Here is a 15,239-nt window from a genome sequence, read left to right on the forward strand (position 1 = left end):
AGAATCACAGGAAGTCCCGGAATTTTAAACAGAATTGTACAAACACATTTTGACAGCTTGAGCTAAAAGGAACAGAAATAGTATTAAATGAAAAGAGGGCCAAGAACCAAGAACCTGGAGGGAAGACCCAAGAAGCAGTAGGGAATCCAGGCAGCAGGACTGAGACCTACAAAGAGACCTGCAGTGTTTGCTGTCTGGATATCAGAGTTACTATGAGCCAATGACTGTCATGTGCTCTGATTTTCCTCTATTTAAAACAAGAGTGTCTATAGTGGCTGTCCTATATATATTTTACCATTGAATATTGGGTATGTAGGTTGCAAATAACTTGTCTCTTAGTTTACAAGTCTTCAGATTGAGAGGATAAATACATAAGAAATCTCACCTGAAGGACTTCATCTGTACCTGCTACTGAGTCTTCTAAGGTGAGAGTGTAGGAGTGTATTTTGCATGTATATATAAATAATTTGTAACCAGTAAGTGGACTTCAGAATTTTTAAACATGTCTACAATTTTTAAAAACACTTTTCTTATTACAGATGAAGTCTAATTCCTATCCCCTTGAATATAGGGTGACCTTAATAACTCACTTTTAAAAAATAGAATGGGATGGAAGTGATGCTACATTAATTCCCAGACTAGGTCTTACACAGTAATACAGTGTCATTCTAGCTATCTCTTGAAATGCTCACTGTTGCACCACAGCTGCCTTGCTGTGAGGAAGCTCAGGCCACAAGGAACCTCCCAGGAACTCTAGCACTCAGCCCTAGCTTAGCTCCCAGCCAAAAGCCAGCACCAACTTGGCAGGTATGCAAGTGGGCCATTCTGGAAGTACACGTGCCAGTCCATCAAGCCTCCCCCTGCTGATACCACATAGACCAGAGACGAGTCTTCCCAGACAAGCCCTCCTCAAATTTTAAATTTGTTTGCAAAATGAATGTTGTTACTTTAAGCCATCAAATTCGGGGTAATGTGATGCAGATCAACAGTAACAGGAATAGTTTCCCTTCATATATATAAAATTTTAACTCCATCCTTACAATGCCAATCTGTAGATAAACATTCTATGATAATGAATAAAAACATAAAGAACTAATATGTATCTGGCATTTATTGATAAATTAATATAGGCTTGGCCCTATTCTATGTACTTGACATGTGTTAGCTCATTTTATTCTTACAGCTCTCTGAGGAAAATACTTTTATTATCTTCATTTAATGATAAGAAAAAGGAGGCCTGGGGAGATTAGGTAACATGGCCAAGACCATACAACCAGAGTACCCAAGCCAGAAGTCCAGACATTCTTGTTCAGGAGTCTATGGTCGTTATTCTCTGTGCTTCTTACAGTTGGAATCTTCTAACTTTAACTATCCCTCTTATCATTAACACCAGGCAGCTCTTTGCTTTCATAGCTCCAGCCTTGATCTTCAGTTGACAGAGCTTCTCATTCTTACGCAGCAGGTCACAGTCTAAATGTTGTCCACAAATATAAGATTTTATCAGGTCAGAGGTCAGAGAACTATGACCCATAAGTGAGATCTGACCTGCCAGCTGCTTTTGTAAATAAAGAGTTTTTAAAAATTCCATAAAATAATCACATTGGTTAGTTTATATTGTTTATAGCTCCTTTTACACTACATGGTGATTTGAACAGTTGTGATAGAGACCACAGGGTCCACAAAGCCTGAAATATTCTTTTTAGTCCTTTTTAGAAAAAGTTTGCTGACCCCTGACTTAGATGACTGAAGACCCCTTTACGCTGAATTCGTGCCATGTTATAAAAAGGGTATACATATGTTAGAGTTGTAGATGGACCTGGACTAAAATCCAGCTCTGTTACCTAACTGTAATCCTGGGAGAATCTCTTAATATCTCTGAATCTTAATATTCTTCTTCAAAAAGAGAATGTTAAGACCTCTGTCTTAATCGATACATGCTAAGATATTGACACATAAAATATTATTAATATGTTAAAAAATTTTACCAATCTTTTGTGATTAGGTCAAAATTTAGTGGACCATATAATCAGGGGTCACAAAATAAAAGATGCCTAATAATAACAACCATTTGTAACTGTTGGAGTATGTGAAGAGAAAACAGAGGCAAAAACTTCTGTTAGGTGTAAGGCAGAGGTGGGAATTGGTCAGTGAAACTCTGACCATTGGAGGTGAAAGTCCAGGTTGCGAATTTCCTTCTATAGTCTGGATTGTAAAAGAAAAATCCTGCAGGCAGAGATAGTTTCATAGGAAACAGTTTTCCAGAAAATCAATTTCTAATTGATTAAATGTCAAGATTTGAAGAAAGAACTTCTGGTTGCTTATTGAGCTAAAGGAATAATCCTATTTTCCCTACTATGACTGAATATATTTCTTTGAGAATATGAGTAAATTTAGAATCCCAAAGGCAGAGTGATTTGACCTGATTAGAAGTATTTTTTTCCATTTCTGCAAATAGTCCAAGCAACTGTCAGCAAGTTAGTTATTTTATCATTCCAACCAAAATGGTTTAATATTTTGGGGGTTGAAATTTTTAAAGTTGATTTAAATAACTGAAATGGCCAATTGTTTTCAGGTCCTTAGAGAAGTGAGCAGTCACATTCCGGTTTCTTGGGAGAATGAGGAGAACTGTGTTTTGGAAGGGAGATTTTGGGGGCAGTTAGTCTTTTCTGTGATTGTTGCTGGGAGATCCGTCATTGGTGTGATAGTAATGGAATCTGAGCTCCTCTGAGCTCCCAGGTGAGGCAGGTCATCTGGGCAGATATTCTTGTATATCTGGCTAAGTGAAGGGTGAACCAGAATAGTGGGAGAGGCTTTGTTCTGATAAACGAATAGTGGGCCTGTCCTGCACACGGGGTGTAAGATGAGCAAGGAGATGGATGCTGGGGCTTGATGAGGCAGGTACGTGGGAAGCAGCTGAAACATCTCGGATCTGCTGCACAGATTCTGGTTTTCTTCACTTGAGTTTCTTTTCTTTCCCTATTTTCACTTGTCACACACACAAAGGGCAGTGAAATGCCAACCTGACCCAATGAAAAGCCTGGAGATATGAAACTGTAAAAGAAGATAATGATTAGGAACATGTGGGGATGACTGGAGACCCTTGATAATTGTGCTTCACTTTCCTGTTTAACCTTTTAACTAGAAAAAGGCATTCATCTAACAGACATGTTCTTCTTAAAAGGAAAAAAGAAAGGAAGAAAGAAAAAGAAAGAGAAAGAAAGACAGAAAGAAAGACAGAAATAAAGAAAAAGAAAAGAAAGAATGAAAAAAAAGAGAGAAAGAAGAAGAAAGGAAGGCGGGAATGAAGGAAGGAAGAAAGGAAGGAAAAAAGAGGGAAAGAAAATAAGTTTTTCTCAAATCATATAGGCACATTTTTTATATTGTATCACACCAATTTTCAGTTCCTTAAGGAAATCACAGAATCTAAAAGTGGAAATTTCCTTGGAGGTCACTTTGCCCAGATTTCTACTCATGCAGAACTCTTTTATGTAACTACCTTGGTAGGTTCATTGATTCATTCAACAATATCTCTTGAGTGTGATCACTAGGTATTGATCTGGGCACAGGACTGAACAAAAGAAATTAACATTTTTGCCTTCATGGAGATCTGCTTATATTCCAGGGCCTATGCTTGGTCATTTCCAGTTATTGAGAACTGTCAGTCTACATGCAAGTAAATCAGTTCTTAAGTGTTTAACAAACTCTTTTGGAGCAGCATTTTAAGCACTTTACAAATACATTATTAACTCATTTAATGCTCACAGTAATCCTATAAGGTAGACACTACTGTCATCGTATCCCTTCACAGATGAACAAATTGAGACACAACCAACTTAAGGAATGCCTTAAGACTGCCACTGGTAAGCAACAGGGGTTAAATTAGAAACCCACAGTGAGGGTCTGGAGTGAGGACATGGAATGCAGGGTTCTAGTTAAGAGTCTGCTCTCTTAACCACCAGGCTACACTGCCAACATTTGTTTAGCTTATGTTTGTGATTTGGCTCTATTTCTACTGGTATTGGCTTTTTTTTTTTTTTTTTTTTTTTTTTGATGGAATCTCACTCTGTCCCCCAGGCTGGAGTGCAGTGACACTATCTTGGCTCACTGCAAGCTCTGCCTCCCGGGTTCACGCCATTCTCCTGCCTCAGCCTCCCGAGTAGCTGAGACTATAGGCGCCCGCCACCACGCCAGGCTAATTTTTTGTATTTTTAGTACAGACGGGGTTTCACCGTGTTAGCCAGGATGGTCTCGATCTCCTGACCTCATGAGCCACCCGCCTCAGCCTCCCAAAGTGCTGATATTACAGGCATGAGCCACCGTGCCCGGCGGTATTGGCATTTCTTACCCTAAAATGATCTGAAGATCTCTTGGGATCTTCTACTGCATACTCTAATGTCCTGAATACAACCAACCAAAGACAACTTCTTATTCTCTTGACTTACATGATTTATATAGGAGAAGATAGCACCTCTTTAAGAGGTGTGAACCCCACTCCCCCCAACCAACCCTCCCTGCCTAAATAAAAGGGCACTGCCTGCCACATACTAGTCAATAAATGATAGATCTTGATATTAATACATTTTTGGCTCAATGATTTGCAAAATTTCTCAGTTTAGCTTCCTTCCTCCAGCTTAAGCCTTTAGGATAAAGGGCCAATCAGGCATTATCGGCACATTTTCAAAATTTTTCCTGAAAGCAAATTTTAATAAATGAGAGAGAACTCCATGAGGCTGATGGGAGAGACCTTGTCATCACCAACAATGGAAATGAGGGACGGGGAAGGATGCAGAAGCTGGGAACCCTGGAAAGTTCACTCACATGGGAACATCTTAATGGCTGCCTTCCATAGTCAGTTAACCATTTTCTCCCCACAGCATAGACAAATAAAACAGCTCTGACCAGGTAGCTGCCTTGCCTTGGGTCCAGAAAACAAACAAACAAACAAACAAAAAACACCTCTTTTATGTCATTTCATCATGAAATAAGAAGTGAGAATGAGTTAGATAAAACTTTGAGCAGAGCAACAATACTTTTTATGTTTTTATGAGTCAACTCATGGGTGAGTTTAATCTTTTGCTTGAAAGGAATTCAAAGAATGTCAGGTGCCTTCTCATTTCAAATGGAATAGTCCCAAAATACCGTCTACCATCAAATCCCAACAATTTCTGGATTATCTCTCACGGCTCCTCTTCCTGTAATGGATGAAATTGATCTAGTCCGCTTTCTTTACACCTGGTTTCATGAGCCTCAGCCAAGATGACTTCCCTTTTCTTAGCCAATCCTCCTACCTGCAAATTTGGCTAATGAAAAGCATAATTCCCATGGCTTCCCCACTTCTGCTTCTCTCACTCCAAATAAGAGGCTCTGCTCTACATAGAATTACCCTCCTTTTCCGTTCATGCAAAGCCTACCTTTGAATATGTCTTTTCTGGCATGACATTTCCCAGACATGCTTCTAAACATAGTTTGCAGCTGCTCCTCTGTGTGTCCCACTCCAGTCCTGCCCAGAAGGCCTTTACCCAAACTAGGAAAACAATTGATTGGGTGAATATTTCCATGCAGAGGGGTGGGAATAGCTGTTGGAAAAAACAGTCTTTTTTTTTTCTGAGATAGAATCTTGCTCTGTCGCAAGGCTGGAGTGCAGTAGCATGATCTCAGCTCGCTGCAACCTCTGACTCCTGAGTTCAAGTGACTCTCCTGCCTTAGCTTCCCGAGTAGCTGGGACTACAGGCGCCTGTCACCACGCCTGGCTAACTTTTGTTATTTTTAGTAAAGACTAGGTTTCACCATGTTGACAAGGCTGGTTTCAAACTCCTGATCTCAGATGATCTGCCCCCCTTGACCTCCCAAAGTGCTGGGGTTACAGGCATGAGCCACCACACCTGGCCAAAAACCAGTCTTTTCATAATAGCCAAGATGTAGGTATATAGAAAGCAAAAACAACAGCTACTTCATGTGGGTATTCCAAAGGCTGTTTTTGTGAGTTTGTAAAAGAGGATGTCCTTTAAGAATTTTTCACACTACACAGTACTTACTTTGTTTCTGATAAATTTTTTAGGGTGTCATACGTATCTGCAAGAAAGATTTTTAAAAATTAATCAATTTTGGGTCCCGTGACACCCATTCATGAAATATTTTTTTTTCCAAGATAAAGAAAAGTTGGCAAAAATAATTCGAGATGTTTGCCAAGATCACTCAAAGAATTTGGCTTAGAATCTGAGTCCCTGGAACCAAACAAAAATATTAACAAGTCAGGTGGGTTTCCATTTCATCCTGGCTGGATATTTTTAAGTGCTTGCTGCTTGTTAGGGAAGAAATGGATCATAGGTCATTAACTTAAAAAAAAAAAAAAAAGAATATTTATTCTTTTGAATTTTTCCCGAATGCTTTGAATGGATTTCTGTTGCATTATTGGTTGAGTATATTCTTGTCAGGATAATCCACTTTTAGTGGCTTCATTTACATTAGCTATCACTCCAGAGAGCCATAGTAACAGGCTGCTGAATTACCCAAGAGAAATTACTCTTGAAAGTAATCATTGTGAATGAATTTTCATCACTTGGTCTCATCATCTCACGCTGTTTTGTCTCTTTCCTTTTTGCCCCTGATAAAAGATAGGCATAAAGAGGGCTTTTGTTATGATCTCATTTTCTTTGGAAAACTTGGTCTTATTAATCATAGCAGCCAGCTTATGGAGGCAACCAAAGGGTCTCTCTCTCTCTCTCACATACACATACACACTCTCTCTCTCTCACATACACACACACACACTCTCTCTTTCTCACATACACACACACACTCTCTCTGTCTCTCTCTCTCACACACACACACATACACAACACAGAGTTTTTGAAATGCATTTCAATTTGTGGGGAACATAAAGACTAATTTACTTTCATCTACAATATATCACACAAATTTGGTTTTCACGTAACTTCACTGGTACAAGAAATATGTTTAAGTACAGGGGCTTAAATACTGTACTGAATACTACCATACTGAATTTGTTTTACGTTACCAACACATGCACAACAGTTGAAATTTAAAACTCTTGGACAAAAACCTAGAATAAATAATATGTTTTTACTTACCTGTCCGTAATGTATATATACCTGGCTTTGTGGAAGTGACATATTGCTCACACATCAACTCAGGGTAGGAGAATATAGAAGTGCAAAATAATATCTTAAGAGGTAATTTGCTAAATCATATTCTGTTGTTTTGAGAAAATAAATAAATAATCAGCTTATTTATTTCAGAGTTTAGTCTCCAGATAACACTCAATTACTAAGTTTAGAAAACAGATAATAGCACAAAGGCTGCTAGCAGAATTGTCTGCGGCAAGTTTGTAAATGGAGGAATGAAAGGAGCATTTATTGAGCATCCTCAAAACAAGTCTGGGAGATGATGATTATAGTCCCCAGTTTATAGATGAGGAAACTGAGGCACATAAAGATTGATTTCCTTGCTCAGGAGTCATGCAGCTAGTAAGTAAAGGAGAAACACAAGTCTGTCAGAAGCTGAGGCCTGGGTTTTCTTCCTTGGGAAAACTCAGAAATACTAAGTTACAGAAAACAATCACAGGCTACAACGCAACTTCTCCAGCTCTACTGTGCATATGAATCCCGGGGCCTCTTGTCAGCACATAGATTCTGATTCAGTGAGTCTGCGGTAGGACCTGAGATTCTGCCTTTTTAACAAGCCCTCAGCAGATTCTGATGCTGCTGTTCCAGGGACCAAAATGAAGTATCAAGATACTTAAGATTACAATATAAAATTTTACCTTAAACCCAAATATGTCATATCCTCCTCCAATTCTGTATTTTTCTGATAGTTTCCTTTCTTCTCTTCTCTGATCTTTTTGTCACTTTTCTTTATTCCTGAAGAAGTTAGAGCAAACCACTGAAATACAGTTTTTCTAGCATCCTTTAGCCAACTGCAATGAAATGTTAGGTCAAGTGTTATTTTTCCTTAGTTGGTAAAAAAAGAAATGTGATTTGTGGAATCTGTGGAATCTGGATGCTAAAAGAGAATTTAGTCTCACCCTCCTTTATTTCCTTCCTCTGATATTTCTGTTTCTCAGACCTCCCTCTTTTTTTTTTCTTCTTCCCCCAACCTTTTAATTTTTTTGTCACACTGGTAATAATCTCTGGCCCTTTCACAAAAATATTTAAAACTCTGCATTATCACTTAACCCCAATATTTTCTCTCCTTTTATTAAATTGAGTCCTATGGCTCATTTTAGTTCCTTTAGCTTTTTAGTTAGATGTATGATGCTATAATTCAGGCATAGTCAAAGCTGGAGACAGCAGCATAATGCTATCATACCTGAGTTAGACTGCCTGAGTTAATAGCCTAGGGTGACTAGCAGTCTTAACTTGGGTTAGGTATTTAACTTTAGGAGCTCAGTTTCTCCTTCTGTAAAGTAGGATAATAATGGTATACATATTTGGGTTATTTGTGAAAAATAAATTTGACGAAAGTTAATTCACATAAAGGACTTAGTGTAGTGCTTTGAATGGTGTCAGCTATATCATAATTAAAGATTATTATTTCCCCAGGGGCTATGGGGTTATTTATCTGGACAACTGAGGACGGTGGCATGTAGCCCAGCAGTTTCCTTACATGCCGTGACCCAACACGCCGAGCCAGCTCTGTCTTAGGCATTCCCTGGAAGCAGTGGCTTATTGGTATGTTCAACACCCAGGCCAGATCGTGTGTTAACCCCTTCCTCCTCTATTCCATACATTTCTTTTTCAGTAATAACCTTGTAATAATCAGTAACAATTATATTTTTCTTGATTTACTCTTCCGTTTTAAAACAAATACCAGTTTTAAAAAGAAGAAAGCTGTAATTTCAATGATGTTACTTAGTCTTGTAAAAATATTTCACATACTTAAAATTTGTGTCTAAAAAGCCAAAAATATTCCAACATGACATTCACACTCTGTTTTACTGTTCAGAATTTGAAGCACTAGTAAAAACTCTAAGTGTTTCAACAGAATGACAGAAGCAAGAAATTTTGGTTCAGTTATTTTGTCTATACAATCACTGTGTTATCATTCTTGATTTTGAATCTGTGATTTGAAGAAGAAACATGTGGTACCCCAGAGACTAGGGCCATGAACTACCCTAAGTATTTACCTGAGTCCTTACGAGTCAGGGACTGTATACCTGGATGTTTCCCATAATAATTTTCATGTCAGTTTCAATGTTTGTTAAGGAACAGATAATAAAAATGTGCAAACTTTAAACTATTTATATATTTGAAATCTCAGTGGTGACCACAACAATTATTTAGAATGCAAACCAAGAAAAGGTTTTTTTCAGGGCAGAGTATTTGACCACTAGTATGATTTAGAATTATGATGCATGGCAATAATGATACCAAACTACATTTCAGTTGACTCTATTATTTTTTCAGATTCTCTACAGACAGTGCAGCCTAGTATCTCTCAGACTAGCACTTCCCACGGCCCTGCACTTGGGGCCCCACTGCCTGGTAGAAATGAAAGTCAGTGTTTGAAAGTATTTAAAGAATCCTGCTAATCCCTATTTTATCCATAAACATCATCTGTCATAAAGAAACTTTTAGCAGAAACATTTTTCACAACTTCTGAGAGATCTTGTGGGGGGTTTTGCCATAAAGTGCTCTTGTTGAGCTCTTGATACCTATAAGCTGATATCCTGGGTTTGTCCCAAATGATGCCTCCCATCCATTCTTTAGCAGGACACTATCCCAGTTCAGATGCCTATACCCCATCTCCACATATGTTTCACCAAAACCATAAATTTTGAAACAGAGTCAATATAAATGTATAACATATTGTTTTAGGGCTCTTCTGACAAAAAGAACCAATAGGATGTGTGTGTATGTATGTGTGTGTGTGTGTGTGTGTGTGCGTGCACATACAACTATGCACTACACAATGGCATTTCAGTCTACAAAGGATTGCATATATGATGGTGATCCCATAAGATTATACCATATTTTTACTGTACCTTTTCTACATTTAGATATGGTTAGATATATACATACTTATCATTATGTTACAGACTACACTATGTAGCCTAGGTGTATAGTAGTCTATGCTGTCTAGGTTTGTGTAATTACACTCTATGATGTTTGCACAATGATGAAATCACTCAACAATGCATTTCTCAGAAACATATCTCCATTGTTAAGCAATGCATGACTGGATATGTAAATTAAATGGAAATTGGCTCACACAATTATGGAGGCCAAGAAGTCCCATGATCTGCCATCTGCAAGCTGGAGAACCAGGAAAGCTGGCAGTGTAATTCAGTCCAAGTCCAAAGAACTGAGAACCAGGGAAGCCAAAGGGGTAAATCCTGGTTTAAGTCTGAAGGCCCACTAACCAGGAGCACTAATATCCAAGGGCAGGAGAAGATGATATGCTAGACCAAGAAAAGAAGAAGCAAATTTTCCTTTCCTTTACCTTTTTGTTTTATTCAGGCCTTCGACAGATTAGATGATGCCTGCCCTTATTGGTGAGAGCCATCTGCTTTACTAAGTTCACCAATTCAAATGCTAATCTCTTCCCAAAACACTCTTATAGACACACCCAGAATAATGTTTTACCAGGTACCTGGTCATCCTTTAACCTAGCCAGGTTGATACCTAAATTTAATTATCACACATATAGTCTTACCAATTAGTGACCTTTTCATTCTTTATGGTATTAACAGTGAAGATTTGTAGATGGTCTACTTGGTTTTATAGGTTTTGATCAGCACTCAGAAGCTCAGTTTGATCACCCTAGTGTGGCCTGAGCTGAAAGTGCTGAGACAGTGAGTTCTTTGGGTCTTATTTCTAGAAACCAGGAAATGAGAGAGATAGTGACTTGGTTTCCCGTTTGTTTCCCTTTTGTTCTCTTAGTGGCCTTGCTAACAAGTTTACCTCCAAACTATGAGATTTCAGAAGGAAAACCAAGAGCCATCTCTGCATATGTGAGAGTGGACAAAGGAAATGTGCCAAGGAGAAGAAAGAAGACACGCTTGGGCAATGATTATGGGAAGAAGGAAGCACAGGAGAAAATGTAGGAAATGTACAGGCGAGAGAGAGATCAGAAGAAAGACGGGAAATGTGGGAAAGCAGCAGGAATCATAACAACAATAATGCCAATTTGGAAACAAGAACCAGTGCATAAAGCATACCAAGAAGGCCAACGAAGTGCCAAGGATGGAAAGCCACCCTATCAGGAGAAAGTCAAGCCATAGCAAATGTTTTATGAGACAGCTTAACACGATGACCGACCAAGACAGCAGGACAAGTGAGGCATGGAGAAATGACCCAGACCTGGACCTTTCCGGCCTCTGAATTTGCTTCACACCTCTTGTCAGAGGGAGTAGTGACCAAAGGAAACACTCTTTGCTTTAATTATGGAAACAGGAATATACCTGATTTTGTATTATTTAAGATCTGAATATTTCTATACCCCAAAGCATAATGTATTAGGGTCAATCATTTGAAATTGCCAATATACACTCATTTTACCTATAAAAACTATAATTTTGCATGGTTCAAACTAATAGATATGAAGATATTCTCAAGCAAACTTTTTTTTTTCTTTTGTCTTGAAGCCCATATGGAAGATCCAAAGAGAACTTTGGCCTTGGCTAAGCTTCCTACATTCTCCTGGAGTTTGTGGTTTATGAATGTGGTGCCATCTGGGGAACTGACAACCCCTGAGGGTTCACTCTGCTCATCTTCCAGGTGAGAGAAGAAGAAGGGGAGAAGGAAAGAGAAGTTCTAGAATTTCACAGGCTGAGGGAGATGGTAGGAACTTCTGTCTATGTTGGTTTCTGTTTATTGGTTTGCTTTTTATTTTGAACTCATTTGACTTAAGGTTCCAGATTTGTTTTTCTCTTTGTAAACTAGACTTTGACATTATTAGCAGTCCCATCTGTTTGCTTTTCTTAAATAAAATGTAAATTGGTTTTTGTTTTAAATTTCAGGTGCTTTTGACTCTGCTATTCATTTCCTAAGGTAGTTTGGGCATGCTAGTGCTGGGAAGAACAGAGAAATCTTGCTTTACAGCATCCTTTTGTTCAAATGAATGTACATGTCTAGTATTCGAAAAATATGAGTTTTAATAGGTTTGATTTTCCTGTCTATAATCTATGTTTTCCTCCTTTATTCCGTCATTCTTTCCTATCCCATGGGCTCACATTTATGCTCTGATCAAGTTTCTTTTTATATCTTTCCCCCTCACAACACACACAGGAAATCTAATACAAGCCACTATCTGTTTCTTTCTCAAAGGAAAAGAAAAGGATTCCTATGGGATCATACTGATTCCTGTGGGCCCCTTGCATAAAAGATTGTAGTGCATTAGATAATGACCCTCCATTGGCCAATCAATCATTATTGAGTGACTAGTTTGTGTGGAATACTGTTCATATAATATTTTGAGTAATGATGGGAACAGATTTCATGAGAGACATTGAAATACTCACGGACATAGACTATCTTGGCAATTGTGCTCTTGAGGTTCTTTTATAATGGACACATATTTGGAACAGAAAAAAGCTGGAAACTTTCACAAAGGTTTGATCCAATGGCTCTTTAAACATGAATCTAACCGTTGTGAAGTTTGGCATCTACTTTGTACCCCCAGCAGTGCCAACCCGTGTAAGGTATGCAGGTAACAGACAGATGATTGTACTGGGAGTGGTGAAAGTCCCGCCTTAACAAATGTTCTCTGTTTTCTCTGCCTCTGTCATACTATAAAAATGTTTTCTTCTCTGTGATTATTTTAAAGATACCTTTATTCCAGGTAGTATTTTATCCCCTGGGAGATAGATCTTCTTATCTAACCACACATTAGAAAGAGCAGCTGATCTTCAGCCTGGGTGACACAGCAAGACCCCATCTCTCTCTCTCTCTCTCTCTCTATATATATATATATATGTGTGTGTGTGTGTGTGTGTGTGTGTTTGTGTGTATATGTATATATATATAAAAGATTAGGAAGGCATGGTGGTGCGCACCTGTAGTCCCAGCTACTCAGGAGGCTGAGGCGAGAGGATCGCTTGGGTCCAGGAGTTCGAGGCTGCAGCAAGCTATGACTGTGCCACTGCACTCCAGTCTGTGTGACAGAGACAGATCCTGTCTCTAAAAAAAAAAAAAAAAAAAGGAGGAGAAGGAAGAGCAGGCGATCCTATCTTCACATGGCAGGAAACAAGGTCATGAGCAGTGTTCACACAGGACTGTTTTATTTTGACATAATGGAAGTGGCATGGGAAAATGTGAAAAGAAAGGTCACCCTGAATAGCTCTAGGGAAGAAAAAGAATGTTGGGCATTTCAACAAACAGCATTACAGAAAAGAAGAAGCAGATGCCAAAGAGGGGAACTGAAGAAACGTCAGTGATAAATTCACCGTTGCTGCAAATTAGTATTTGCCCAACCTGACTAGGGAAGTTCCAGTGAGCAGTGGAAGAACTTGGCGTGGAGCCTGGGAAACTTTCACCAGCCATCTAGATGGGCAGACGTAGAGTGACCAGTTCATCCAGGTTTGCATGGAACACTAATTCAGTTTTTATTTTATTTTTACATTTATTATCCTTTTTATTTATTTGTTAACTGAGGGAATAAAGGAAGAAAACATAGATTATAGAGAGGAAAATCAAACCTATTAAAACTTATAATTTTCGAATACTAAAAATGTACATCATCTCATACATTATCATTTCTTTTGTGTGTTGGGAATATTCAATATCCTCCTTCTAGCTATTTGAGACTAATTAATGTATCCCTATTAACTATAGTCATCCTATAGTGCTACGGGATGCTGGAATTAATTTCCTCCATCTAATTGTAATTTTGTTTATGTATCTGTTAACAAATCTTTCCCTCTCCCTTCCTTCTCCCTGCCTTTTCTAGTCTCCGGTATCGTCTGTTCTACTTTTTACTTCTATGAGATCAACCTTTTCTAGCTTCCGCATATAAATGAGAATATGTGGGGTTTAACTTGCTGTTCCTGGCTAATTTCACTTAATATTAATGTCCTCCGTCCCATCTGTGTTGTCGTGAATCACAGGATTTTATTCTTTTTTAAGGAAGGCCTATTTTTAATGTTTTTTTAGAGACCGAGTCTTACGTTGCCCAGGCTGGTCTCAAACTTCCGGCCTCAAGAGATCCTCCCACCTCAGCCTCCCATGGAGCTGGGATGACAGGCACACACCACTGCTTTGGCTAATTCTTTTTTATAGCTGATAAGTATTTCATGGTGTACATATGCCACATTTTCTTTGTCCATTCATCTGATCACCTAGGTTGAGTCTGTATCTTGGCTATTGAGAATAGTGCTGCAATAAACATGGGAGTACAGATTCTCTTTTATTACTGGTTTCTTTTCCTTTGGGTAAATTCCCAGTGGTTGGGTTGCTGAATCATATGGTAGTTCTATTTGTTTTCCATATGGCTATATTATTTCCTGGTGTTGACACCAAATATTCCACATTTCAGAAATACCTTCAGTCCTAGGCTCACTGGGGTGGTTCATCACTCCAGCTCATACCCCCCAGATACTGAGAATACCATCATCTTATTCTAACCTGCCTAAGGTTATCATTACTATGGGTTAGGTCGTATAGTGTGTACATTAAGGTTCTTTGGAGAAACAGAACCAAAAGGAAAGCTATAGATATATAAGCACATATTTTTTATGGGAATTGACTTATATGATTACGAAGGCAGAAGGTTTCATGATCTGCTGTCCCTATGCTGGAGAACTAGGGAAGCTGGTGGTGTATTTTAGCCTGAGTCTTAAGGCCCGAGAACCAAGGAAGCTGATGGTGCAACTTAACAATCTGGGGCTAAAGACCTGAAACCAGAGGTGGCCACCGGTGTCAATCCTAGAGACCAAAGGCCCAAGAATCCAAATCTCTCATGTCTGATGGCAGGAAAGGATGGATGTCCCAGCTTAAGAAGAGAAAAGGAATTCACCCTTCTGCCTTTTTTGTTCTATCCAGGCACTCAACAGATTAAACAATGTGCACCCACATTGGTGAGGACCATCTGCTTTACCCAGTCTACTGACTCAAGTGTTGATCTCTTCCAAAACCACCCTCACAGATGCACCCAGAAATAGTGCTTTCCAAGCTATCTGGGTGTCCTATAGATCGGTTGGGTCGACACATAAAGTTAGCCATCACAGTGTGGTTCAAATTCCTATCTTTTATTTCTTCCTGCATTTCCCTGAGTGTCTGGAC

At 38.8% G+C, this 15,239-nt stretch overlaps 2 long non-coding RNA genes across 2 annotated transcripts; one reads left to right on the forward strand and one right to left on the reverse strand.

Annotated features, from left to right (window-relative positions):
• Window positions 1–1,089: 1,089 nt before the first annotated feature.
• LOC139356534 (uncharacterized) lies at window positions 1,090–10,552 on the reverse strand. Its single transcript, XR_011608527.1, has 3 exons — window positions 10,231–10,552; window positions 6,036–6,604; window positions 1,090–3,051 (listed from the first exon to the last, which is right to left on the reverse strand). It is a non-coding gene; the product is annotated as an uncharacterized lncRNA (long non-coding RNA).
• Window positions 3,807–11,979, forward strand: CLLU1-AS1 (CLLU1 antisense RNA 1). Its single transcript, XR_011608526.1, has 4 exons — window positions 3,807–3,860; window positions 9,426–9,515; window positions 10,902–11,076; window positions 11,606–11,979. It is a non-coding gene; the product is annotated as a CLLU1 antisense RNA 1 (long non-coding RNA).
• The last annotated feature ends 3,260 nt before the right edge of the window (window positions 11,980–15,239 follow it).

The sequence above is a fragment of the Macaca nemestrina genome, chromosome 10 (genome assembly GCF_043159975.1).
Source record: "Macaca nemestrina isolate mMacNem1 chromosome 10, mMacNem.hap1, whole genome shotgun sequence".
Lineage (NCBI taxonomy): Eukaryota > Metazoa > Chordata > Mammalia > Primates > Cercopithecidae > Macaca > Macaca nemestrina.